The following is a 27,605-nucleotide window of genomic DNA, read 5'->3' as shown; positions in this document are numbered from 1 at the left end:
GGAACAGAGCGAAATACATGTTAGTAGGGAAGTGGTGTTAGGTAAATTGAAGGGATTGAAGGCAGATAAATCCCCAGAGCCAGATGGTCTGCATCCTAGAGTGCTTAAGGAAGTAGCCCAAGAAATAGTGGATGCATTAGTGATAATTTTTCAAAACTCATTAGATTCTGAACTAGTTCCAGAGGATTGGAGGGTGGCTAATGTAACTCCACTTTTTAAAAAAGGAGGGAGAGAGAAACCGGGGAATTATAGACCGGTTAGCCTAACATCGGTGGTGGGGAAACTGCTGGAGTCAGTTATCAAGGATGTGATAACAGCACATTTGGAAAGCGGTGAAATGATCGGACAAAGTCAGCATGGATTTGTGAAAGGAAAATCATGTCTGACGAATCTCAGAATTTTTTGAGGATGTAACTAGTAGAGTGGATAGGGGAGAACCAGTGGATGTGGTATATTTGGATTTTCAAAAGGCTTTTGACAAGGTCCTACACAGGAGATTAGTGTGCAAATTAAAGCACACGGTATTGGGGGTAAGGTATTGGTGTGGGTGGCGAATTGGTTAGCAGACAGGAAGCAAAGAGTGGGAATAAACGGGACCTTTTCAGAATGGCAGGCGGTGACTAGTGGGGTACCGCAAGGCTCAGTGCTGGGACCCCAGTTGTTTACAATATATATTAATGACTTGGATGAGGGAATTAAATGCAGCATCTCCAAGCTTGCGGATGACACGAAGTTGGGTGGCAGTGTTAACTGTGAGGAGGATGCTAAGAGGATGCAGGGTGACTTCGATAGGTTGGGTGAGTGGGCAAATTCATGGCAGATGCAATTTAATGTGGATAAATATGAAGTTATCCACTTTGGTGGCAAAAATAGGAAAACAGATTATTATCTGAATGGTGGCCGATTAGGAAAAGGGGAGGTGCAACGAGACCTGGGTGTCATTATACACCAGTCATTGAAAGTGGGCATGCAGGTACAGCAGGCGGTGAAAAAGGCGAATGGTATGCTGGCATTTATAGCGAGAGGATTCGAGTACAGGAGCAGGGAGGTACTACTGCAGTTGTACAAGGCCTTGGTGAGACCACACCTGGAGTATTGTGTGCAGTTTTGGTCCCCTAATCTGAGGAAAGACATCTTTGCCATAGAGGGAGTACAAAGAAGGTTCACCAGATTGATTCCTGGGATGGCAGGACTTTCATATGAAGAAAGACTGGATGAACTGGGCTTGTACTCGTTGGAATTTAGAAGATTGAGGGGGGATCTGATTGAAACGTATAAGATCCTAAAGGGATTGGACAGGCTAGATGCAGGAAGATTGTTCCCAATGTTGGGGAAGTCCAGAACGAGGGGCCACAGTTTGAGGATAGAGGGGAAGCCTTTTAGGACCGAGATTAGGAAAAACTTCTTCACACAGAGAGTGGTGAATCTGTGGAATTCTCTGCTACAGGAAACAGTTGAGGCCAGTTCATTGGCTATATTTAAGAGGGAGTTAGATATGGCCCTTGTGGCTACGGGGGTCAGGGGGTATGGAGGGAAGGCTGGGGCGGGGTTCTGAGTTGGATGATCAGCCATGATCATAATAAATGGCGGTGCAGGCTCGAAGGGCTGAATGGCCTACTCCTGCACCTATTTTCTATGTTTCTATGTTTCTAAATCTTATGGTCTTATGAACACTCACACAGACTGTACCTCACCACTCACAGACTGCACATTGACACTCAGACTGTACATCGACACTCACACAGACTGTATGTGGATAACACAAACAGAGACTGTATGTGAACAATGCTTACACAGACTGTACATGGACAACACTCACTGACTGTATGTCAATAACATTTACAGTCTGTGTGTCAATGCCACTCACATAGACTGTACAAGGACAACAATCACACAGACTGTACATGGACACTCACAGACTGTACTTCGAAATTCACAGACTGTACATCAACACTCACACAGATTGTACTTTGACACTCACAGACCAACACTTGCACAGACTACACATCGACAACATTCACACAGACCGTACATGGACAATACACAGAGACTGTATTTCGACAGCATTTACACACTGTATGACAATGACTCACACACTCACAGTGACTAAATATCAAAAACACTCAGACTGTACGTGAACAACACTCACAGACTGTACTTCAACATTCACAGAGGCTGCACATTGATGCTCACACAGACTGTATGTGGACAACACTTGCACAGACTGTATGTGGAACAACAATGACAGCCAGTTAGAACAGTGAAGAGAGTTTAAAAGGAGACGGTTATTTCTTCAGCATTTAATCGAGGTACGACTGCGCAAACGCGTGGACGTCAGCCAGTTTGAACAGTGAGAAGAGTTTAAAAGGAAACAGTTTTATAGAGCAGGCTTAGGAGGAGCGGGTGACGAAGTAGAGGGGGACAGAGTAGGAGGGCTTTGGTTCAACGGGGCTTTGGCGATAATGGGTCAAGGCGTGGTAGGTTGCCTGTGTAGAATACAGACAGGAAGTACGTATGTGAGGCCGTTGTTCTGTGCTCAGTGTCAGATGTGGGAAGTCCTGAAGACTCCCAGCCTCCCGGCGGCCACATCTACACCAGGTGCGTCAAGCTGCAGCAGCTCCTGAGGAACCGCATTAGGGAACTGGAGATGCAGCTCGATGACCTCTGGCTGGTCAGAGAGTGAGGAGATGATAGATAGGAGCTATATGCAGGTAGTCACCCCGGGGCCTCGGGAGACATGTAAGTGGGTAACAATCACGAGAGGGAAGGGCAAGAGTCAGATGCTAGAGAGTACCCCATGGCTGTCCCCCTGAACAATAAGTACTCCTGTCTGAGTACTGTTGGGGGGGATGGCCTACCTGGGGGAAGCAACAGTGGCCGCACATCTGGCACAGAGTCTGGCCCTGCGGCTCAGAAGGGTAGAGGAAGGAAGAAGAAGGCAGTAGTGATAGGGGACTCTATAGTTAGGGGTTCAGACAGGTGATTCTGTGGATGCAGGAAAGAAACGTGGATGGTAGTTTGCCTCCAAGGTGCCAGGGTCCGAGATGTTTCAGATCATGTCCACGATATCCTGAAGTACGAAGGAGAATAGCCAGAGGTCGTGGCACATATTGGCACCAACGACATAGCTAGGAAAAGGGAAGAGGTCCTGTAGACAGACTTCAGACAGTTCGGAAGGAAGTTGAGAAGCAGGACCTCAAAGGTAGTCGTCTCGGGATTACTGCCTGTGCCACATGACAGTGAGTATAGGAATATAGTGAGGTGGAGGATAAATGCGTGGCTGAAGGATTGGAGCAGGGGGCAGGGATTCAGATTTCTGGATCATTGGGATCTCTTTTGGGGCAGGTGTGGCCTGTACAAAAAGGACAGGTTGCACTTGAAGCCCAGGGGGACCAATATCCAGGCAGGGAGGTTTGCTAAGGCTACTGGGGAGAGTTTAAACTAGAATTGTTGGGGGGTGGGAACCAAACTGAAGAGACGGAGGAATGGGCAATTGGTTCACTAATACAGAAAGCCTGTAGACAGTGTGAGAGGGAGGATAGGTAGGTGATAGAGAAGGGACGCGCTCAGATCGATGGTCTGAAATGTGTCTATTTTAATGCAAGAAGTATAACGAACAAAGAAGATGATCTTAGAGCGTGGATCAGGACCACCCAGTAGTAACAGGGACATCAAGGAGCAGATAGGGAGACAGATTCTGGAAAGGAGTAATAATAACAGGGTTGTCGTGATGGGAGATTTTAATTTCCCAAATATTGATTGGTACCTCCCTACAGCAAGGTGTTTAGATGGGGTAGAGTTTAGGTGTGTTCAGGAAGGTTTCTTGGCACAGTATGTAGATAAGCCTACAAGAGGAGAGGCTGTACTTGATCTGGAATTGGGAAATGAACCTGGTCAGGTGTCAGATCTCTTAGTGGAAAAGCATTTTGGAGACAGTAATCACAATTCTATCTCCTTTACCATAACATTGGAGAGGAATAGTGTTACATACCTCAAGGAGATCTTGTGACTTTCTTGAGAGAATGATGTAATGGTCTTTTGTTGGTCACCTGATGTAATTTTCCCACCGATGTGAGGTCATGTGATGACATGTTCACCACGGGTATAAAAGGGAAGACCCTGGTCACGCAGTTAGTTTTCCAGCTAGAACGTTAGTCAGTGTCTCCATTCCATTGCATATTTGTTTTATGACGCAGTTTCATTTTTAAAACGGAGTGTTACATTCTATTGTAAGGTACAATAGTGCTGGACTGGTAGTTTACCCATTTCTGCCAGATTTGTTGATGTACCTTTTCAGTAGTATTGGAGAGTGAAGACTTTATCGAAGTACAGGACCTGAAGGATTAAGAGAAGTTGGTATGTTTCGGCAGTTTAATGAAGGATCGATCTTATTGAGTTTTCATTGAAGAAGTAGTGACCTGCATCGAGGACAACTCCTGCCAAAAGAGCAAGGTAGTTCATGCAGAATTTGCTCACCAGAAGAAAGGTCAGTTGTTTTAAGCTGTTTATTTCCTTCATCGTGAATCCTTTTGGACAGAACCAGCAGGAAAGTTGCGTCTACGAAGAAATCCTTCTCCAGAGAAGTCTCTCCCAATTGAATGTATAAATCTGTTGGACTTTTGAATTTACCATTTTAAGAACTGTATTTGACTTTACCGCTTTAAGAACTGTTTTCGCATTTATCGCTTTAAGAACCAGTAGCGAGTGGTGATTTGTTGAATGGCCGCATAGCGGTTAACTTCCAGTTAAGGTTTTCGTTTGTTTTTTTTTATTGTTTATCCATTTTTAATAAATGTTTGGCTGTCTTTATATAACCTGTCTTGATTGATAATCATTGTTGCCGGTTACATAACATATATTGTGGGGGCTCGTCCGGGATCTTGTTCTAAATTTGCCATTCTGATTTGGAAAAGGGAAGTACCCGATTATTTTAAAATTTGATTGGTGTGTGAGTGGTATTCGGCAGCAATGAATATTGATGACTTTATGGATTCGCCTGACCCGGAGTTTTTAGCAAATGCAAAAAAACCTGTTGTATCGGAGATTGCTAGGAGGTTGGATATTAAGGGAATTATGAAGAGTACCACAAAGGTGTTAACTCAAAGAAAAATCGCGGAGCATTATATAAGTTAGAAAACGTTTGAGGATGAGGTGTTAGATAGGTTTCCAATGAGTAATCTGGAAATGCAGTTACGTCTTGAACAAATAAAGTTAAACCAATTAGAAGCTGATTTGAAAAGAAGTCGGTTAGAAGCTGAAAATAAACAGAAGGAATTCAAGGCTAGAGAGGCCCATAAAATAAGGGAATTTAAAGAAAGAGAAGCTGAAAACCAGAGGAAATTTGAGTTAGAGATGGAGAAATTAAGGATGGGAAATCAGTCTTCTGGTTCTAAGAAACAGTTAATTGCTAGTCGTGAGGTTATTTTGGCTCCTCCATTTAATGAAGCTGAAGTGGACAAATATTTCCAGCATTTCGAAATTTTGCTCTAGTTTAGGGTGGCCAAAACAGCAATGGCCAGTGATGTTACAAAGTGTAATTAAAGGCAAGACACAACAAGTTTATACAGCTTTAAATGCTGAGCAAGCACCAGATTATGATATTGTTAAACAGCATATATTAAAGGCATATGAGTTGGTTCCGCAAGCGTATAGAGAAAGAATCAGAAATTTGAAGAAATCTGTGGAAAAAGCTTATGTGGAACTTGCCTACGAGGAATCTGTGTGTTTTGAGAGATGGGTTTCTTCTAAAAATGTGAATGGGGAGTATAATAAATTAAAAGAGTTGATTTTACTGGAGGAATTTAAAAGAAGCATTCCCGTTGAAGTGAGAACATACTTAAATGAAAGGGACACTTCTACATTGCAGGAGACTGCTAAATTAGCTGATGAATGTGCTTTAATTCATAAGAATAAATTTTCTCCAGGTAGAACTTTTAAAAGGAAAACTAGGACAGAGAGTCAAGGTAAACCAGAAATTAAATCTGAAGTTATTGAGAAAAGTAAGGATGAAGGGAGACATGTGAAGGAAAGACATTTTGGTAATATTTGTAATTATTGTAAGAAACCGGGACATGTAATAGCCAACTGTTTTTGATTGGAAAAGAAAGAGAAGGAAGCTGTCCCTGATGCTTGTGTGCAGCATAGGGAAACACCTGTAAATGCACAGAGTTTGATAAATCCCAATGAAGTTTTGTCAGATTCTGACCAGGTTAAGAGGGGATATGAATCTTTTATAACAGTAGTATTTGTATCCTTGAAAGAAGGATCCAATTCAGTACCAATAAGAATACTTAGAGATACTGGAGCTTCTCAATCAGTAATATTAGACAGTGTGCTAAAGTTTAGTGATGAGTCTGACATTGGTGAGGTAAACTATATAGGAAGAGCTGGGAGTGTCCTTATGCCAGTACATTTACATAGAGTAAATTTAAGGTCAGGTTTATTTACAGGGGTTGTTAAAGTAGGACTACAATCCAGTTTACCTGTGAATGATGTTTCTCTTTTGTTAGGGAATGACTTAGCAGGCGGACAAGTTTTTCCTGAAGTGCATTTAACAATAAATCCAAATTCTGAGGAACCACAGAGGGATTCTAACACAGATTCTTCCTGCGTGGTAACAAGAGCTATGGCTAAAAAGAGCTATGTTACTCATGACTGTTCAACTTAAGATTCAAATTTTGAGGATGTATCAGAAACTCTCTTACCTACATTATTTGATCAGGATTTTGGTAGTAAGACTGACCATGAAGATTTGTCTTTATCTCGGAAGGAGATGATAGTAGAGCAAGGTAGAGATCCTGAGATAGTTAAATTAAAGGAACAAGCTCTTCCAGATAGTGAAATTAAGAAAGTGGTAGTAGGATATTATTTTGAAAAGGGAGTATTAATGAGAAAGTGGAGATTGCCTATAATTCCTGCTAGTGAGGAATGGGAGGTTGATCACCAGGTAGTAGTTCCTAAAGTTTATCGAAATGAGATTTTAACTATGGCTCATAGTATTCCTTTGAGTGGTCATCTAGGTGTAAAGAAAACTATGAACAAGGTTTTTAAAAATTTTTATTCGCCTAGTTTAAGAAAGGACGTGGTGGCATTTTGCAGAACGTATCATACGTGTAGAATTGTGGGTAAACCTAATCGGGTTACTCCAGTGGCTCCACTGCAACCAATTCCAGCATTTGGTGAGCCGTTCCCAAAAATCATTGTAGACTGTGTAGGTCCTTTGCCAAAAACTAAAACTGGACATCAATATTGGTTAACTATTATGTGCATCGCGTCTAGGTTTCCAGAGGCAATACCTCTTAGGAATATAACAGCAAAAACTGTGACAAAGGCTCTTATATAATTCCTTACTTATTTTAGATTGCCTGAGGAAATACAATCTGATCAAGGTAGTAATTTTATGTCGGGATTGTTTCAGCAGATAGTTTATAAACTGGGAGCAAAACAGATTATCTCATCAGCCTATCATCCAGAATCACAAGGAGCCTTGGAGAGATTCCATTCCACATTAAAAACTATGATTAGGACATACTGTGTGGAAAATGAAAAGGACTGGGATGAAGGTGTACATTTACTACTTTTTGCAGTAAGGGAGGCAGTACAGAAATCATTAGGTTTTAGTCCTTTTGAACTTGTGTTTGGGCATAGAGATCGAGGACCTTTGGCCTTGTTGAAGGAACAGTGGATTAATAAAGAAGTACACACTAATTTGCTAGATTATGTTTTAGAATTTAAAGAAAGATTATATAAAGCTTGTAGCTTGGCAAAGGAAAATTTAAAATTGGCTCAGGAGAAGATGAAGACTTTGAATGATAAGGAAGCTAGGATGAGGTCATTTAAGCCTGGAGGTAAGGAGTTGGTTCTTTTCCTGGTGCAAACGAACCCATTACAAGCTACATTTCATGGTCCTTATGAGATTAAATCTAAGGTAAATGATGTGGATTATGTGATAAAAACCCCAGATTGAAGAAAGCCAACACAGCTGTGTCATATAAATATGATAAAACTGCATTATGAGAAACAGGCTGCTACTATGACTGTTGTGGTCAATAATGAGTCTGATCTTGATAAAAACCTAATGGATGATTCAACTGAAACATATTTTAAATCAACATTATTTCTGCCAGATTACCAAATTCAACAATTCTGGAAAATATTGATGAGAAATTAGCTCATTTACAGCCAAGCAGAGAGAGCAGATGAAACAGTTAATTTTTAAATATAGAGATTTATTTCCAGACATTCCTAAAAGAACCACCGTAGCTTCACATGAGTAGATGTGGGAGATGCAAAACCCATAAAACAACATCCATATTGAATGAACAGGGGAAAATGTGAACTTGCCGAACAAGAAATTAAGTATATGTTAGAGAATGATATTATTAGACATTCTAATTCAAATTGGAGTTCACTGTGTGTTATGGTGCCTAAGCCAGACAATAGTATTAGGTTTTGTACAGATTACAAGAAGGCAAATGCTGTGACAAAAACTGATGCATATCCAATCCCTAGGGTAGATGATTGTGTGGATAAAGTTGGACAAGCCAAATTCCTTACAAAGATTGATTTGTTAAAAGATTATTGGTGTGTTCCATTGACGGATAGAGGTAGAGAGAGTTCTGCATTTGTAACTCCATCTGGGTTATATGAATATAATGTTCTTCCATTTGGGATGAAGAATGCACCAGGTACTTTTCAGAGGATGATTAATAGTGTGATTCATGGATTAAAAGATACAGATGCCTATATTGATGATTTAGTTACAGGAAATAATATGTGGAAAGCACATATTACTGTGGTGGAGAAACTATTTGAGAGACTTTCAAAAGCTAACTTAACTATTAACTTAGCTAAAAGTGAATTTGGCCATGCCACAGTGACCTACCTTGGTTATGTTGTGGGTCAAGAAAAATGAGCTCCTGTTCAAGCAAAAGTTCAGGCAATTTTAGAAGTACCCACTCCAACTGGTAAGAAAACTCTCAGAAGATTCTTGGGTATGGTAGGATATTACAGAAAATTTCGTAAGAATTTTGCGAGGATTGCTCTTCCATTAACTAATTTCTTGAAGAAAAATGAAAAGTTGGTTTGGACAGAGTCTTGTCAGGAAGCATTTGATAAATTGAAAACTATAATATGTAGTCAACCTGTACTCAACTCTCCTGACTTTGAAAAACCATTTTTGTTAGTTGCAGATGCTAGTGATGAAGCTGCAGGAGCAGTGTTACTTCAAAGAGATGATGGTGATGAAGTTGATTGTCCGGTAGCTTATTTTTCCAAGAAATTTAATGCCCATCAAAGAAATTATTCAACAATAGAAAAGGAATTATTATCCCTTGTTTTGGCTTTACAACATTTTGAACTGTATGTTGGTACTACTCATAAACCACTTAAAGTTAAAACCGATCACAATCCGTTAGTGTTTTTGAGTAAGATGAGAAACAAAAATAGAAGATGATTAAATTGGAGTTTAATGTTACAGGAGTACGATATTTTAATCACTCATATCTCGTGTCCAAGATATCCTGAAGTGGGAGGGTGAGGAGCCAGAGGTCGTGGTACATATAGGTACCAATGACATAGGTAGGAAAAGGGATGAGGTCCTGAAAGGAGAATATAGGGAGCTAGGAAGGGAGTTGAGAAAAAGGACAGCAAAGTTTGTAATCTCGGGATTACTGACTGTGCTACGCGACAGTGAAAGTAGGAATGCAATGAGGCGGAGGATAAATGCGTGGCTGAGGGATTGGAGCAGGGGGCAGGGATTCAAGTTTTTGGATCATTGGGACCTCTTTTGGCGCAGGCGTGACCTGTACAAAAAGGACAGGTTACACTTGAATTCTAGGGGGACCAATATCCTGGCAGGGAGATTAGCGAGGGCTACTGAGGTGACTTTAAACTAGAATGGTTGGGGGGTGGGAATCAAATTAAAGAGGCTAGGCGTGAGGAGGTTAGTTCACAACAGGGGGATGGGAACCAGTGCAGAGAGACAGAGGAGTGTAAAGTGAGGGTAGAAGCAAAAAGTACTAAGGAGAAAAGTAAAAGTGGCAGGCCGACAAATCCAGGGCAAGCATTAAAAAGGGCCACTTTTCAACATAATTGTATAAGGGCTAAGAGGGTTGTAAAAGAGCACCTGAAGGCTTTGTGTGTCAATGCAAGGAGCATTCGTAATAAGGTGGATGAATTGAAAGTGCAGATTGTTATTAATGATTATGATATAGTTGGGATCACAGAGACATGGCTCCAGGGTGACCAAGGATGGGAGCTCAACATTCAGGGATATTCAATATTCAGGAGGGATAGACATGAAGGAAGGGGAGGTGGGGTGGTGTTGCTGGTTAAAGAAGAGATTAACGCAATAGAAAGGAAGGACATAAGCCGGGAAGATGTGGAATCGATATGGGTAGAGCTGCGTAACACTAAGGGGCAGAAAACGCTGGTGGGAGTTGTGTACAGGCCACCTAACAGTAGTAGTGAGGTCGGAGATGGTATTAAACAGGAAATTAGAAATGTGTGCAATAAAGGAACAGCAGTTATAATGGGTGACTTCAATCTACATGTAGATTGGGTGAACCAAATTGGTAAAGGTGCTGAGGAAGAGGATTTCTTGGAATGTACGCGGGATGGTTTTCTGAACCAACATGTCGAGGAACCAACTAGAGAGCAGGCTATTCTGGACTGGGTTTTGAGCAATGAGGAAGGGTTAATTAGCAATCTTGTCGTGAGAGGCCCCTTGGATAAGAGTGACCATAATATGGTGGAATTCTTCATTAAGATGGAGAGTGACATAGTTAATTCAGAAACAAAGGTTCTGAACTTAGAGAGGGGTAACTTTGAAGGTATGAGACGTGAATTAGCTAAGATAGACTGGCAAATGACACTTAAAGGATTGACGGTGGATATGCAATGGCAAGCATTTAAAGGTTGCATGGATGAACTACAACAATTGTTCATCCCAGTTTGGCAAAAGAATAAATTAAGGAAGGTAGTGCACCCGTGGCTGACAAGAGAAATTAGGGATAGTATCAATTCCAAAGAAGAAGCATACAAATTAGCCAGAGAAAGTGGCTCACCTGAGGACTGGGAGAAATTCAGAGTTCAGCAGAGGAGGACAAAGGGCTTAATTAGGAAGGGGAGAAAAGATTATGAGAGAAAACTGGCAGGGAACATAAAAACGGACTGTAAAAGCTTTTATAGATATGTAAAAAGGAAAAGACTGGTAAAGACAAATGTAGGTCCCCTGCAGACAGAAACAGGTGAATTGATTATGGGGAGCAAGGACATGGCAGACCAATTGAATAATTACTTTGGTTCTGTCTTCACTAAGGAGGACATAAATATCTTCCAGAAATAGTAGGGGACAGAGGGTCCAGTGGGATGGAGGAACTGAGCGAAATACATGTTAGTAGGGAAGTGGTGTTAGGTAAATTGAAGGGATTGAAGGCAGATAAATCCCCAGGGCCAGATGGTCTGCATCCTAGAGTGCTTAAGGAAGTAGCCCAAGAAATAGTGGATGCATTAGTGATAATTTCTCAAAACTCATTAGATTCTGGACTAGTTCCAGAGGATTGGAGGGTGGCTAATGTAACTCCACTTTTTAAAAAAGGAGGGAGAGAGAAACCGGGGAATTATAGACCGGTTAGCCTAACGTCGGTGGTGGGGAAACTGCTGGAGTCAGTTATCAAAGATGTGATAACAGCACATTTGGAAAGCGGTGAAATCATCGGACAAAGTCAGCATGGATTTGTGAAAGGAAAATCATGTCTGATGAATCTCATAGAATTTTTTGAGGATGTAACTAGTAGAGTGGATAGAGGAGAACCAGTGGATGTGGTATATTTGGATTTTCAAAAGGCTTTTGACAAGCTCCCACACAGGAGATTAGTGTGCAAACTTAAAGCACACGGTATTGGGGGTAAGGTATTGATGTGGATGGAGAATTGGTTAGCAGACAGGAAGCAAAGAGTGGGAATAAACGGGACCTTTTCAGAATGGCAGGCGGTGACTAGTGGGGTACCGCAAGGCTCAGTGCTGGGATCCCAGTTGTTTACAATATATATTAATGACTTGGATGAGGGAATTAAATGCAGCATCTCCAAGCTTGCGGATGACACGAAGTTGGGTGGCAGTGTTAGCTGTGAGGAGGATGCTAAGAGGATGCAGAGTGACTTGGATAGGGTGGGTGAGTGGGCAAATTCATGGCAGATGCAATTTAATGTGGATAAATGTGAAGTTATCCACTTTGGTGGCAAAAATAGGAAAACAGATTATTATCTGAATGGTGGCCGATTAGGAAAAGGGGAGGTGCAACGAGACCTGGGTGTCATTATACACCAGTCATTGAAAGTGGGCATGCAGGTACAGCAGGGGGTGAAAAAGGCGAATGGTATGCTGGCATTTATAGTGAGAGGATTCGAGTACAGGAGCAGGGAGGTACTACTGCAGTTGTACAAGGCCTTGGTGAGACCACACCTGGAGTATTGTGTGCAGTTTTGGTCCCCTAATCTGAGGAAAGACATCCTTGCCATAGAGGGAGTACAAAGAAGGTTCACCAGATTGATTCCTGGGATGGCAGGACTTTCATATGAAGAAAGACTGGATGAACTGGGCTTGTACTCGTTGGAATTTAGAAGATTGAGGGGGGATCTTATTGAAACGTATAAAATCCTAAAGGGATTGGACAGGCTAGATGCAGGAAGATTGTTCCCGATGTTGGGGAAGTCCAGAACAAGGGGCCACAGTTTGAGGATAAAGGGGAAGCCTTTTAGGACCGAGATTAGGAAAAACTTCTTCACACAGAGAGTGGTGAATCTGTGGAATTCTCTGCCACAGGAAACAGTTGAGGCCAGTTCACTGCCTATATTTAAGAGGGAGTTAGATATGGCCCTTGTGGCTACGGGGATCAGGGGGTATGGAGGGAAGGCTGGGGCGGGGTTCTGAGTTGGATGATCAGCCATGATCATAATAAATGGTGGTGCAGTCTCAAAGGGCCGAATGGCCTACTCCTGCACCTATTTTCTATGTTTCTATGTTTCTATTAAAGGTAAAGATAATGTGATCGCTGATTGTCTATCTAGATGTTAAATGTACAATGAAATGTTTTTTGGGCGTGGTATTCTAACATTCGTAACACTCCTACTGTATATTAGTTTGTAAAGTGCTGAAAGATAATACCATGTACATGGTGTATCTTGCAAATTTTATACCTTTGTATTTTTTTTGGTGTAAATTCTTAATTCTTAAAATTTTGTTCCTTAAGAGGGAAATTTTATTTTTGGAGGGAGGTGTTACATACCTCAAGGAGCTCTTGTAGCTTTCTTGTGAGAATGATGTAATGGTCTTTTGAAGGTCACCTGATGTAATTTTCCCACCGATGTGAGGTCATGTGATGACATGTTCACCACGGGTATAAAAGGGAAGACCCTGGTCACGCAGTTAGTTTTCCAGCTAGAACATTAGTCAGTGTCTCTGTTCCATTGCATATTTGTTTTATGACGCAGTTTCATTTTTAAAACGGAGTGTTACATTCTATTGTAAGGTACAATAGTGCTGGATTGGCAGTTTACCCATTTCTGCCAGATTTGTTGATGTACCTTTTCAGTAGTATTGGAGAGTGAAGACTTTATCAAAGTACAGGACCTGAAGGATTAAGAGAAGTTGGTATCTTTCGGCAGTTTAACAAAGGATCGATCTTATTGAGTCTTCATTGAAGAAGTAGTGACCTGCATCGAAGATAACTCCTGCCAAAAGAGCAAGGTAGTTCACGCAGGATTTTCTCACCAGAAGACAGGTCAGTTGCTTTAAGCTGTTTATTTCCTTCATCATGAATCCTTTTGGACAGAACCAGCTGGAAAGTTGCGTCTATGAAGAAATCCTTCTCCAGAGATGTCTCTCCCATATGAATGTATAAATCTGTTGGACTTTCGAATTTACCATTTTAAGAACTGTATTTGACTTTACCGCTTTAAGAACTGATTTCGCATTTATCGCTTTAAGAACCAGTACTGAGTGGTGATTTGTTGAATGGCCGCCTAGCGGTTAACTTCCAGTTAAGGTTTTCATTTGTTTTTTTTATTGTTTATCCGTGTCTAATAAATGTTTGGTTGTTTTTATATAACCTGTCTCGATTGATATTCATTGTTGCCAGTTACGTAAGAATTGGAACAGACAAGTTAGGAAAGCATTTAACTGGAGTAAGGGGAAATATGAGGCTATCAGGCAGGAACTTGGAAGCTTAATTTGGGAACAGATGTTCTCAGGGAAAGGTATGGAAGAAATGTGGCAAATGTTCAGGGGATATTTGCGTGGAGTTCTGCATAGGTACATTCCAATGAGACGGGGAAAGGATGGTAGGGTACAGGAACCGTGATGTAAGAAGGCAGTTGTAAATCTAGTCAAGAAGAAAAGCTTACAAAAGGTTCAAAAAACTAGGTAATGATAGGAATCGAGAAGGTTATAAGGCTGGCTGGAAGGAGCTTAAGACTGAAATTAGGAGAGCCAGAAAGGGCCTTGGTGGGCAGGATTAAGGAAAACCCCAAGGCATTCTACAAGTATGTGAAGAGCAAGATGATGAGACTTCAGAGAATAGGACCAATCGAATGTGACAGTGGAAAAGTGTGTATGGAACCAGAGGAGATAGCAGAGGTACTTAATGAATACTTTGCTTCAGTATTCATTATGGGAAAGGATCTTGGCAATTGCAGGGATGACTTGCAGCATACTGAAAGGCTTGAGCATGTAGATATTAAGAAAGGGGATGTGCTGGAGCTTTTGGAAAGCATCAAGTTGGATAAGTCACCGGGACCGGATGGGATGTACTCCAGGCTACTGTGGAAGGTGAGGGAGGAGATTGCTGAGCCTCTTTCAATGATCTTTGCATCATCAATGGGGACAGCAGAGGTTCCAGAGGATTGGAGGGTTGCGAATGTTGTTCCCTTATTCAAGAAAGGGAGTAGAGATAGCCCAGGAAATTATAGACCAGTGAGCCTTACTTCAGTGGTTGATAAGTTGATGGAAAAGATCCTGAGAGGCAGGATTTATGAACATTTGGAGAGACATAATATGATTAGGAATAATCAGCATGGCTTTGTCAAAGGCAGGTCGTGCCTGACAAGCCTGATTGAATTTTTTGAGGATGTGACTAAACACATTGATGAGGGTACAGCAGTAGATGTAGTGTATATAGATTTCAGCAAGCCATCTGAAATCTTAAATCAAAGGCTTATTGAGAAAGTAAGGAGGCTTGGGATCCAAGGGGGCATTGCTTTGTGGATCTAGAATTGGCCTGCCCACAGAAGGCAAAGAGTGCTTGTAGATGGGTCATATTCTGCATGGAGGTTGGTGACCAATGTTGTGCCTCAGGGATCTGTTCTGGGACCCTTACTGTTTGTGATTTTATAAATGGTCTGGATGAGGAAGTGGAGGGATGGGTTAGTCAATTTGCTGATGATAGAAAGGCTGGGGGTGTTGTCAATAGTCTGGAGGGCTGTCAGAGGTTACAATAGGACAGCGATAGGATGAAAAACTGGGTTGAGAAGTGGCAGATGGAGTTCAACCCAGATAAGTGTGAGGTGGTTCATTTTGGTAGGTTAAATATGATGGCAGAATATAATACTAATGGTAAGACTCTTGGCAGTGTGGAGGATCAGAGGGATCTTGGGGTTTGAGTCCATAGGACACTCAGTGCTGTTACGCAGGTTGACTGTGTGGTTAGGAAGTGCATATGGTGTATTGGTCTTCATTAATCGTGGAATTGAGTTTAAGAGCCGAGAGGTAATGTTACAGCTATCTAGGACCATGGTCAGACCCCACTTGGAGTACTGTGCTCAGTTCTGGTTGCCTCACTACAGGAAGGATGTGGAAACCATATTAAGGGTGCAGAGGAGATTTACAAGGATGTTACCCGGATCGGGGAGCATGCCTTATGAGAATAGTTTGAGTGAACTTGGCCTTTTTTCCTTGGAGTGACAGAGGATGAGAGGTGACCTGATAGAGGTGTATAAGATGATGAGAGGCATTGATCGTGTGGATAGTCAGAGGCTTTTTCCCAGGGCTGAAATGGCTAACACGAGAGGGCCCAGTTTTAAGCTGCTTGGAAGTAGGTACAGAGGAAATGTCAGGGGTAAGTTTTTTCACACAGAGAGTGGTGAGTGCATGGAATGGGCTGCCGGCAGCAGTGGTGGAGGCAAATACAATAGGGTTTTTCAAGAGTCTCCTCGATAGGTACATGGAGTTAGAAAAATAGAGGGCTATGGGTAACCCTAGGTAATTTCTGAGATAAGGACATGTTCGGCACAGCTTTGTGGGCCAAAGGGCCTGTATTGTGCTGTAGGTTTTCTATGTTCTATGTTTTATATTTGGAAAAACTTTTGTTATTCATTTTGAAATTGTATATCTTTTTTCTGACTCCCATTGTATTTTGTATCCCATATCCTGGCTACTGTTCAGAGGTCTGTATATAACTCCCCTCAGGGTCTTTTAATCTTTGTAATTTCTTAACTCTATCCTGTCACCTCTTTCTAAGGATTTGATTTCAGTTTTTACCAACAGAGCCACACCAACTTTCTCTACCTCCCTGCCTGTCCTGTTGTCACAATGCATTATCTTAGATGTTAGGCTCCCAACTATGATCTTCCTCCAGCCATGACCCAAAGAAGCCCACATTGTCAAACCTGCCAATCTTTAATTGCACAACAAGATCATCTACCTTATTTTGTAAACTGTGTGTATTCTAATATAACACCTTCAGTCCTGTATTCATCACCCTTTTTGATTTTGCCTCCATATTACACTTTAACTCATCCCAGTGACTGCCATTTTGCCCTATCAGCTGCCTGTCCTTACAGTCTCACTATGCACTGCATCTACTTGTGCCCCATCCTCACTCCTATCACCCTGGTTTCCATCTCCCTGCCAAATTATTTAAACCAATGAGAAGAATGAGGAAAACTGTACAAGTCTGCTACTTATACTTATTGGATTTTGTTATTTTAGTGACCTGTAGCCTTTTGTAATGCCCAGGTCAAATCCTTTGGTTAGCAATTGTACTGTCTCAGTACTTTTATATTGTAACCTGTAGCCTTTTGTAATGCCCAGGTCAAATCCTTTGGTTAGCAATTGTACTGTCTCAGTACTTTTATATTGTAACCTGTAGCCTTTTGTAATGCCCAGGTCAAATCCTTTGGTTAGCAACTGTACTGTCTCAGTACCTTTATATTTGTGTGCTGTAGCACTTAAATTTTTATTCGCAGTTATTTTGTAAATAACACTATTCTTTGCATTTCTGGTCAGATGCTAACTGCATTTCATCAGCTTTGTATCTGTACTCAGCACAATGACAATAAAGTTGAATCTAATCTAATCTAATACCAAACTGTATTGGGAGTGATTTCAGCCATAATATAGAGGGTTATCTAGAGGACTAATTTGATGAGGATAGTCTCTATCCTCATTGATGAAGAGATAGCATCAACATAAGTTAGGCTGAATAACCTGTTGTGTTTTGTTGCAATCTTATATAAAATTTTCCAGATTCATTTTATGATAATGTGAACAAAGAATAGCAATTTATATTAAGGGTAGTAACAGATTTGAGATACCAGACATCATAACAAAATCTTATGGTTGATGAATGTTATCTGATGGCAGAGATAAAAGATACTTTTGTGCATCATTAGCTCCTGAGATATACATTGTGAGGGTCACTTACATCAGCTAGTAGGAAGATGGCAACTAATGTATTCATTAGATTGGACAAGTTTATAATGACCAACTACAACAACCAGCAAAAACAGATAATTAGGAATCATGAAACCTGCAGCCCATAATTATCTAAACTGGTGTTGTGGCCATTGCAGAGACTGGCTGAGAGAGGCACAGGACAGTTGCTTAATGTTGCAGGGTTTTGATGGTTTCAAAGAGATGAGGCGGGAAGTATTACCAGTCAAGGACAATATCACAGCTACATTTGGAGGGTAAGAAATCGAAAGGTCATTGATTGAGTCCGTACAGGGAGGACCCCAAAATGGGAAAGGTGTCATCACTCTGATGGGTTTATACTATAGACCCCAAATAGTTACTGGGATGCAGGAGCAGATCATGGAAAGGAACAAAAACAACAAAGTTATCACTGGGGCTGACTTCAACCTCACCAACATGGACTGGGAAATCCTTAGGGCAAAAGGTTCGGATGGGGGAGAATTTTTTAGGTGTGTTCAAGAGGGTTTCTAGAAGCAGTATGTAGAGAGTCCAGCTAAAGGGAAGGCTATACTGGATCTGACCTCAAGTCCTTACAAAGGATTGTGAGGATTGCTGAGAGAATCATTGGGGTCTTTCTTCCACCCATTAGAAATATTTATCAGGAACTCTGTGTATGCTGGATTCTGAGCATTATCAAGTGATTCTTAGCAAGTGATTCCCCCTGTCTGTCCAACAATCTCTTTGACACTCTACCATCAGGCAGGAGGGACCATAGCATTAGGATAGGGAACAGGCCGTGAGACTACAGAACTCCCTGCCACCACCCAGGTCTCTTCACCCATGGAGCACCAGTGGCATTATACTGTTTATTTTTTAGCTTGCATCATATATGCACATTATTTGTTAGTATCACTCACAACACGCTGGAGGAACTCAGCAGGTCGGGCAGCATCCGTGGAAAAGATCGGTCAAAGTTTCGGGCCCGAACCCTTTGTCAGGACTGTAGGGGGGAGGGGGCAGAGGCCCTATAAAGAAGGTGGGGGGAGGGTGGGAAGGAGAAGGCTGGTAGGTTCCAGGTGAAAAACCAGTAAGGGGAGAGATAAAGGGGTGGGGGAAGGGATGCAGGGAGGTGATAGGCAGGAAAGATGAAGAAAGAATAGGGGAAAGCACAATGGGTAGTAGAAGGAGGCGGAACCATGAGGGAGGTGGTCGGCAGCTGGGGGAGGGGGCAGAGTGAAACTGGGATAGGGGAAGGGGCGGGGGAGGGAATTACCGGAAGTTGGAGAATTCTATGTTCATACCAAGGGGCTAGAGACTACCTAGACAGTATATCAGGTGTTGCTCCTCCAACTTGAGTTTAGCCTTATCATGGCAGTAGAGGAGGCCATGTATGGACATATCTGAATGGGATGTGGGAAGCAGAGTTGAAGTGGGTGGCTACTGGGAAATCCTGTCTGTTCGGTCCATAGAATTCTCCAACTTCCGGTCATAAAATTCTCCAACTTCCAGTCATAGAATTCTCCAACTTCCGGTAATTAATTTAGCCAAGAATAAGAAGGAAGCAGATGTAAAGCTTTGAAACCTGGAATCCAACAGGATGCTTGAAGACTATAAAGAAGCCAGAAGGGAACTGAAAAATGACTTGGGAGAGATATCCATTTATTTATACACATTGAGTTAGGAGTCATGATAGGTCCTTGGTGAGTAGGATTAAAGAGAATCCCAGGGCATTGTACACATGCATTAAAAGCAAGAAGACAACCAGAGAGAGAATAGCACCATTTTAGGAGAAAAGGCGGAAACTTGTGCTTCGAGGCGGAGGATATGGGTGAGATATGAGATGAGTAATCTGCACTGGTATTTAATGAGAAGAAGGATGTAGAGGACATTGAGATCTGAGTGGAATGTGCTAAGCTGCTAAGGAATTTTGAAATCAGAAAGGAAGTAGTGAAGGGTTTCTTCAGAAATATTAAGATAGATAAGTCCCCAGAGCTTTATAGGAAAAACCCTAGGTTGTTGAGAGAAACGAGAAATAAGATTAACCATGATCTTTGCATCTTTACCAGCCACAGCTACAGTGCCAGAGGACTGGAAGGTATCTAATATTGTTCCTTTGTTCAAGAAGGGAAATAGAAATAATCCTAAAAATTGGTGACTAGTCATTCTCACATCAGTGCCAGGGAAACTAATGGAGAGGGTTACTGGAGAGAGGAATTATGAGTATTTTGAGAAATGTGGGGATATTATTTGGGATAGGAATTATGAGCATTATGAGAAGGGCGTAGTGGACAGCGAGGAAGACTATCAAAGCTTGCAGTGGGATCTGCACCAGACGGAAAAATGAACTGGCAATGGCAGATGGGACTTAAATGCTGATATGTGTGAGGTGTTGCACTTTAGGCAGGCCAGCCAGGGTAGGACTTACATGGTAGGACTCAGGGCACTGAGAAATGTGGTAGAACAGAGGAATCTGGAAATACAGATCCATAATTCCATGGAAGTGATATCACAGGGTTGTAAAAAAAGCTTTTGGCACATTAGCCTTCATAAAACTGTGTATAGGAGTGGGGATGTTATGTTGAAATTGTATAAGACTTTGGTGAGGCCTAATTTGGAATATTATGTCCATTTGGCCCTTCGAGTCTTCTCTGCCATTCAATCATAGTTGATCCTTTCTTTGCCCTCGTCAGCCCCATTCCCTGGCCGTCTCCCCGTAAACCTTAGTTGCCATGTCCAATCAAGAATGTGTCAATCTCTGCCTTAAATACACCCAATGACCAGACCTCCATAGCAGCCTGTGCTAACAAATTCCACAAATTCACCTCCCTCTGCTTAAAGAAATTTCTCCACATCTCTATTTTAAATGGACACCCCTCTATCCTGAGGCTATGCCCCCTTGTCCTAGATTCCCCCACCTTTCCACATCTACTCTGTCTAGGACTTTCAACGTTCGAAAGGTTTCAATGAGATACTCCTTTATACTTATAAATTCCAGCGAGTGCAGACCCAGATCTATCAAACATTCCTCGTATGAACCCTTTAATTCCTCCTCTGAACCATCTCCAATGCCAGCACATCTTTTCTTATATGAGGAGCCCAGAACTGTTCAGAATACACAAGGTATTATAAAGCCTCAGCCTCATATCCCTGCTCTTGTATTCTAGGCTTGTTGAAATGAATCCTAACATTGCATTTGCCTTCCTCACCACCTACTCTACCTGCAAGTTAACCTTTAGGGTGCTCTGCACAAGGACTCCCAAGTGCCTTTGCATCTCAGATTTTTAGATTTTCTTAGTATTTAAAAAATAGTCTGCATATTTTTTTCTACCAAAATGCATGACCATGCATTTTCCAACGTTGTATTTAACTTCCCACTTTCTTGTCTAGTCTCCTGTGCAGGCAGCACATTCCACACTCTCATGACTCTCTAAGTGAAGAGGTTTCCCCTCATGTTCCCCTTAAGCTTTTCAACTTTCATTTTAACCTATAAACTCTATTTGTAGTCCCACCAAACCTCACTGGAAAAAGTCTGCTTGCATTAACCCTATCTATACTTCTATCAAATCTCCTCTCAATCTTCAACATTCGAAAGAATACAGTCCTAACCTATTCAGTCTCTCTTTATCACTCAGGTCCTCCAGACCAGCAACATTCTTGTAAATTTTCTTTGTACTCTTCTCCACCTTGTTTACAATTTTCCTGTAAGTAGGTAACCAAAACTTCACAAGATACTCTAAATTAGGTCTCACCAATGCCTTATACAAGTTCAACATAACATCCCATTATCCAGATCATTAATATAGATGACAAACAACAACGGACCCAGCACCAATCCCTGCGGCACACCACCACTTGCAGGCCTCCACCCAGAAATGCAACCCTCTACTACCACTCTCTGGCTTCTCCCAGTTTACCACCTCATCTTGAATGCCAAGTGACTGAACCTTTCTGACCAGCCTCCAATTCGGGACCTTGTCAAGTGCTTTGCTAAAGGCCATGTAGACAGCATCCACTGCCTTGCCCTCATCCACTTTCTTGGTAACTTACTCAAAAAACTCTAAAAGATTGGTTAGACACGACCTACTAAGCACGAAGCCATGCTAACTATTCTTAATCAGTCCATGTTCTGACAGGCTACATCATTGTCTGGTACGGAGGAGCTACTGCACAGGACCAAAAAAAGCTGCAGGAGGTTGTAAATCTAGTCAGCTCCATCTTGGGCACTAGCCTACAAAGTACCCAGGACATCTTTAGGAAGCGGTGTCTCAGAAAGGCAGCGTCCATTATTAAGGACCTCCAGCACCCAGGGCTGCCCTTTTCTCACTGTTACCATCAGGGAGGAGATACAGAAGCCTGAAGGCACACACTCAGTGATTCAGGAACAGCTTCTTCCCCTCTGCCATCTGATTCCTAAATGGACATTGAAGCTTTGGACACAACCTCACTTATTTTTTAATATACAGTGTTTCTGTTTTTGCACATTTTAAAAATCTATTTGATATATGTATGTAACCTTCAGGCTTGGCCAGCTGGTCTTCGTCCAGGGGAAAACAGCCTCTGGCCCCGCCAAACTGGGAAATCACACTTGTGTGGATGCTGCGTAACGTACCGCCCAGTTACCATATAACCATATATAACCATATAACAATTACAGCACGGAAACAGGCTATCTCAGCCATTCTAGTCCGTGCCGAACTCTTACCCTATCCTATTCCCACTGACCTGCACTCAGCCCATAACGCCTCCATTCCTTTCCTGTCCTTATATGTATCCAATTTAACTTTAAACAACAACATCGAACCTGCCTCAACCACTTCTGCTGGAAGCTCGTTCCACACAACTACCACTCTCTGAGTAAAGAAGTTCCCCCTCATGTTACCCCTAGACTTTCGTCCTCTAATTCTCAACCCATGCCCTCTTGTTTGAATCTTCCCCACTCTCAATGGAAAAAGTCTAACCAAGTCAACTCCATCTATCCCCCTCATAATTTTAAATACCTCTATCAAGTCTCCCCTCAACCTTCTACGTTCCAAAGAATAAAGACCTAACTTGTTCAACCTTTCTCTGTAACTTAAGAGATGAAACCCAGGCAACATTTTAGTAAATCTCCTCTGTACTCTCTCAATTTTATAATTCCTATAATTCGGTGACCAGAACTGCATACAATACCCCAGATTTGGCCCTACCAATGCCTTATACAAATTCAGCATTACATCCCAACTCCTATACTCAATGCTCTGATTAATAAAGGCCAGCAAACCAAAAGCTTTCTTCACCACCCTATCCACATGAGATTCCATCTTCAGGGAACTATGCACCATTATTCCTAGATCCCTCTGTTCTAAAGCATTCTTTAATGTCCACCATTTACCACGCATGGGATCCAGGGAAGTTTGGCCAGGTGGATTCAGAATTGGCTTGCCTGCAGAAGGCAGAGGGTGGTGGTGGAGGGAGTACACTCAGATTGGAGGGTTGTGACTAGTGGTGTCCCACAAGGATTTGTTCTGGGACCTCTACTTTTCGTGATTTTCATTAACGACCTGGATATGGGGGTAGAGGGGTGGGTTGGCAAGTTTGCACATGACACAAAGGTTGGTGGTTCTGTAGATAGTGTAGAGGATTGTCAAAGATTGCAGAAAGATATTGATAGGATGCAGAAGTGGGCTGAGAAGTGGCAGATGGAGTTCAACCCAGAGAAGTGTGAGGTGGTACACTTTGGAAGGACAAACTCCAAGGCAGAGTACAAAGTAAATGGCAGGATACTTGGTAGTGTGGAGGAGCAGAGGGATCTGGGGGTACATGTCCACAGATCCCTGAAAGTTGCCTCACAGGTGGATAGGGTAGTTAAGAAAGCTTATGGGATGTTAGCTTTCAGAAGTCGAGGGATAGAGTTTAAGAGTAGCGATGTAATGATGCAGCTCTATAAAACTCTGGTTAGGCCACACTTGGAGTACTGTTTCCAGTTCTGGTCACCTCACTATAGGAAGGATGTGGAAGCATTGGAAAGGGTACAGAGGAGATTTACCAGGATGCTGCCTGGTTTAGAAAGTATGCATTATGATCAGAGATTAAGGGAGCTAGGGCTTTACTCTTTGGAGAGAAGGAAGATGAGAGGAGATATGATAGAGGTGTACAAGATAATAAGAGGAATTGATAGAGTGGATAGCCAGCACCTCTTCCCCAGGGCACCACTGCTCAATACAAGAGGACATGGCTTTAAGGTAAGGGTGGGAAGTTCAAGGGGGATATTAGAGGAAGGTTTTTACTCAGAGAGTGGTTGGTGCGTGGAATGCACTGCCTGAGTCAGTGGTGGAGGCAGATACACTAGTGAAGTTTAAGAGACTACTAGACAGGTATATGGAGGAATTTAAGGTGGGGGGTTATATGGGAGGCAGGGTTTGAGGGTCGGCACAACATTGTGGGCCAAAGGGCCTGTACTATGCTGTACTATTCTATGTTCTATGTTCTATGTCCTATTTTGATTAGTTCTACCAAAATGTATCACCTCACATTTGTCAGCATTAAACTCCATGTGCCATCTTTCAGCTCACTCTTCTAACTGTCCTAAATCTCTCTGCAAGTTTTGAAAACCTACCATATCATCCACAACACCACCAATCTTAGTATCATCTGCATATTTACTAATCTAGTGCGCATGCGCCAGTCGTGCATGCAGCCTGTTACAGCCGTTCCAACTAGTTTTCTTACTTTATTCTTCTTACTTTTTTTAACTTACATTATTTGTTGTATTTTTTTCACGGTAACACGTTAAAGCTGCACCCTCTCTAACATGCTGGTGGAGAGAGTTTTATTTGAGTTTTTGGCGCTGGAAATAGTTACATTCAGACACGTCTCATTAGCGAGGCAGCAGTATGGTGGCATTGTTTATTCCAGGGACCAGCTGATTGCGCTTATGCCAGCCGGTTTAGCGAACAGAGCGGCGGACACCCCAGCTGAAACCTGGAGGAAAACACACAGAGGATGCGGAGGGGGATCAAAAAGGCGAGGAAAGAGGACCAGGTCAAGACAACAGAGACTTAAGGAGAAAAGGAGTTCTCCACTTGGACTGCACGTGGACATACCCGACAAGAACTTTTCCATGGAGGGCTTCCAGACCATTCGGGCTGACCGGAAGTGCACAGAGGGCGGTAAGCGTAAAGGAGTTGGGGGCTTGCTGTTCTGGTTAACAACAGATGATGCAATCTTGGTCATATTACGGTCGAGGAACGTGTTTGTAGCCCGGATATTGCACTTTTTCCTGTTGGACTCCAGCCATATTCCACCAAGATACAACACTGGGCGTCATGGGAGGTTGTTCCTGCCTGTGGCCATCGAACTTTGCAGCTCCTCCTGTGGAGGGTCAGACACCCTGAGCCAATAGGCCGGTCCTGGACTTATTTCCATCTGGCATAGTTTGCATATTGTTGTTTGATTGTTTGTGGTTTTTGTATTTCTATATTTATGCTCTATTCTTGGTTGGTGCAGCTGTAAGGAAACTCAATTTCCCTCGGGATCAATAAAGTATGTCTATGTCTATGTCTATGTCTAATCCAATTTACCACCCCATCATCTAGATCATTAATATATATTACAAACAAGATTGGACCCAGTACAGATCCTTGAGGCACACTGCTACACACCGTCCTCCAATCTGACACACAGTAATCCACCACTACTCTCTGGCATCTCCCATCTAGCCACTGCTGAATCCATTTTACTACTTCCATATTAATGCCTAATGATTGAACCTCCCTAACTAACCTTCCATGTGGAACCTTGTCAAAGGCCTTACTGAAGTCCATATAGACAAGATCCACCATTTTACCCTCGTCAACTTTCTTAGTAACCTCATCAAAAAATTCAATAAGATTTGTCAAACATGACGTTCCACGCACAAATCCATGTCGACTGTTCCTAATCAGACCCTGTCTATCCAGAAAATTATGTGTACCATCTCTAAGAACACTTTCCATCAATTTACCCACCACTGACGTCAAACTCACAAAATTGCCAGGTTTACTCTTAGAACCCTTTTTAAACAATGGAACAACATGAGCAATACGCCAATCCTCCGGCACCATTCCCATTTCTAATGCCATTTGAAATACTTCTGTCAGAGCCCTTGTTATTTCTACACTAACTTTCTTCAAAGTCCTAGGGAATATCTTGTCCAGACCCAGAGACTTATCCACTTTTATATTTCTTAAAAGTGTCAGTACTTCCTCTTCTTTAATTGTCATACTTTCTATAACTACCCTACTTGTTTCCTTTACCTTACACAATTCAATATCCTTCTCCTTAGTGAATACTGAAGAAAAGAAATAGTTCAAAATCTCCCCCATCTCTTTTGGCTCCGCACATAGCCGTCCACTCTGATTCTCCAAGGGACCAATTTTATCCCTCACTATCCTTTTGCCACTAACATAACCGTAGAAACCCCTTGAATTTATTTTCACCTTACTTGCCGAAGCAGCCTCGTATCTTCTTTTAGCTTTTCTAATTTCTTTCTTAAGATTCTTTTTACATTCTTTATATTCCTCGAGTACCTCATTAACTCCAAGCTGCCTATATTTATTGAAGATCTCTCTCTTTTTCTGAACCAAGTTTCTAATATCTCTTGAAAACCATGGCTCTCTCAAACTTTTAACCTTTCCTTTCAACCTAACAGGAACATAAAGATTCTGAACCCTCAAAATTTCACCTTTAAATGACCTCCATTTCTCTGTTACATCCTTCCCATAAAACAAATTTTTCCAATCCACTCCTTCTAAATCCTTTCACATCTCCTCAAAGTTAGCCTTTCTCCAATCAAAAATCTCAATCCTAGGTCCAGTCCTATCCTTCTCCATAGTTACACTGAAACTAATTGTATTGTGATCACTGGACCCGAAGTGCTCCCCAACAAATACCTCCGTCACCCGACCTATCTCATTCCCTAACAGGAGATCCAACACTGCCCCTTCTCTAGTTGGTACCTCTATGTATTGCTTTAAAAAACTATCCTGCACACATTTTACAAACTCCAAACCATCCAGCCCTTTTACAGAATGGGCTTCCCAGTCTATGTGTGGAAAATTAAAATCTCCCACAATTGCAACCTTGTGCTTACTATAAATATCTGCTATCTCCTTACAAATTTGCTCCTCCAGTTCTCGGTCCCCATTAGGTGGTCTATAATACACCCCTATAAGCGTCACAACACCTTTCCTATTCCTCAATTCCACCCAAATAGCCTCCCTAGACGAGTCCACTAATCTATCCTGCCAGAGCACCACTGTTATATAATCTCTGACAAGCAATGCAACACCTCCCCCTCTTGCCCCTCCTATTCTATCACACCTGAAGCAACGAAATCCTGGAATATTTAGTTGCCAATCACACCCCTCCTGCAACCACGTTTCACTAATAGCTACAACATCATATTTCCAGGTATCAATCCATGCTCTAAGCTCATCCACCTTTCTTACAATGCTCCTAGCATTAAAATAGATGCATTTAAGAAACTCTACCTCCCACTCTCTGTTTATCCTTAATTGAGCAAACAACTTTGTTACCTTCTACTTCTTTTTCCCTTGCATCAACCTCCCCTCTCCTAGTCTCCTTAATTTGATTCCCTCCCCCCCAACCATTCTAGTTTAAAGTCACCTTAGTAGCCCTCGCAAATCTGCCCGCCAGGATATTGGTCCCCCTAGGATTCAAGTGCAATCGTCCCCTTTGTACAGGTCACACCTGTACCAACAGTGGTCCCAATGATCCAAAAACCCGAATTCCTGCCCCTTGCTCCAATCTCTCAGCCACACATTTATCCTACATCTCATTGCATTCCTACTCTCACTGTCGCGTAGCACAGGCAGTAATCCCGAGATTACTACCTTTTTCGTCCTTTTTTACAACTCCCTTCCTAACTCCCTATA

This window comes from Mobula hypostoma, chromosome 1 (genome assembly GCF_963921235.1).
Source record: "Mobula hypostoma chromosome 1, sMobHyp1.1, whole genome shotgun sequence".
NCBI lineage: Eukaryota > Metazoa > Chordata > Chondrichthyes > Myliobatiformes > Myliobatidae > Mobula > Mobula hypostoma.
This window is presented reverse-complemented; position numbering follows the sequence as displayed.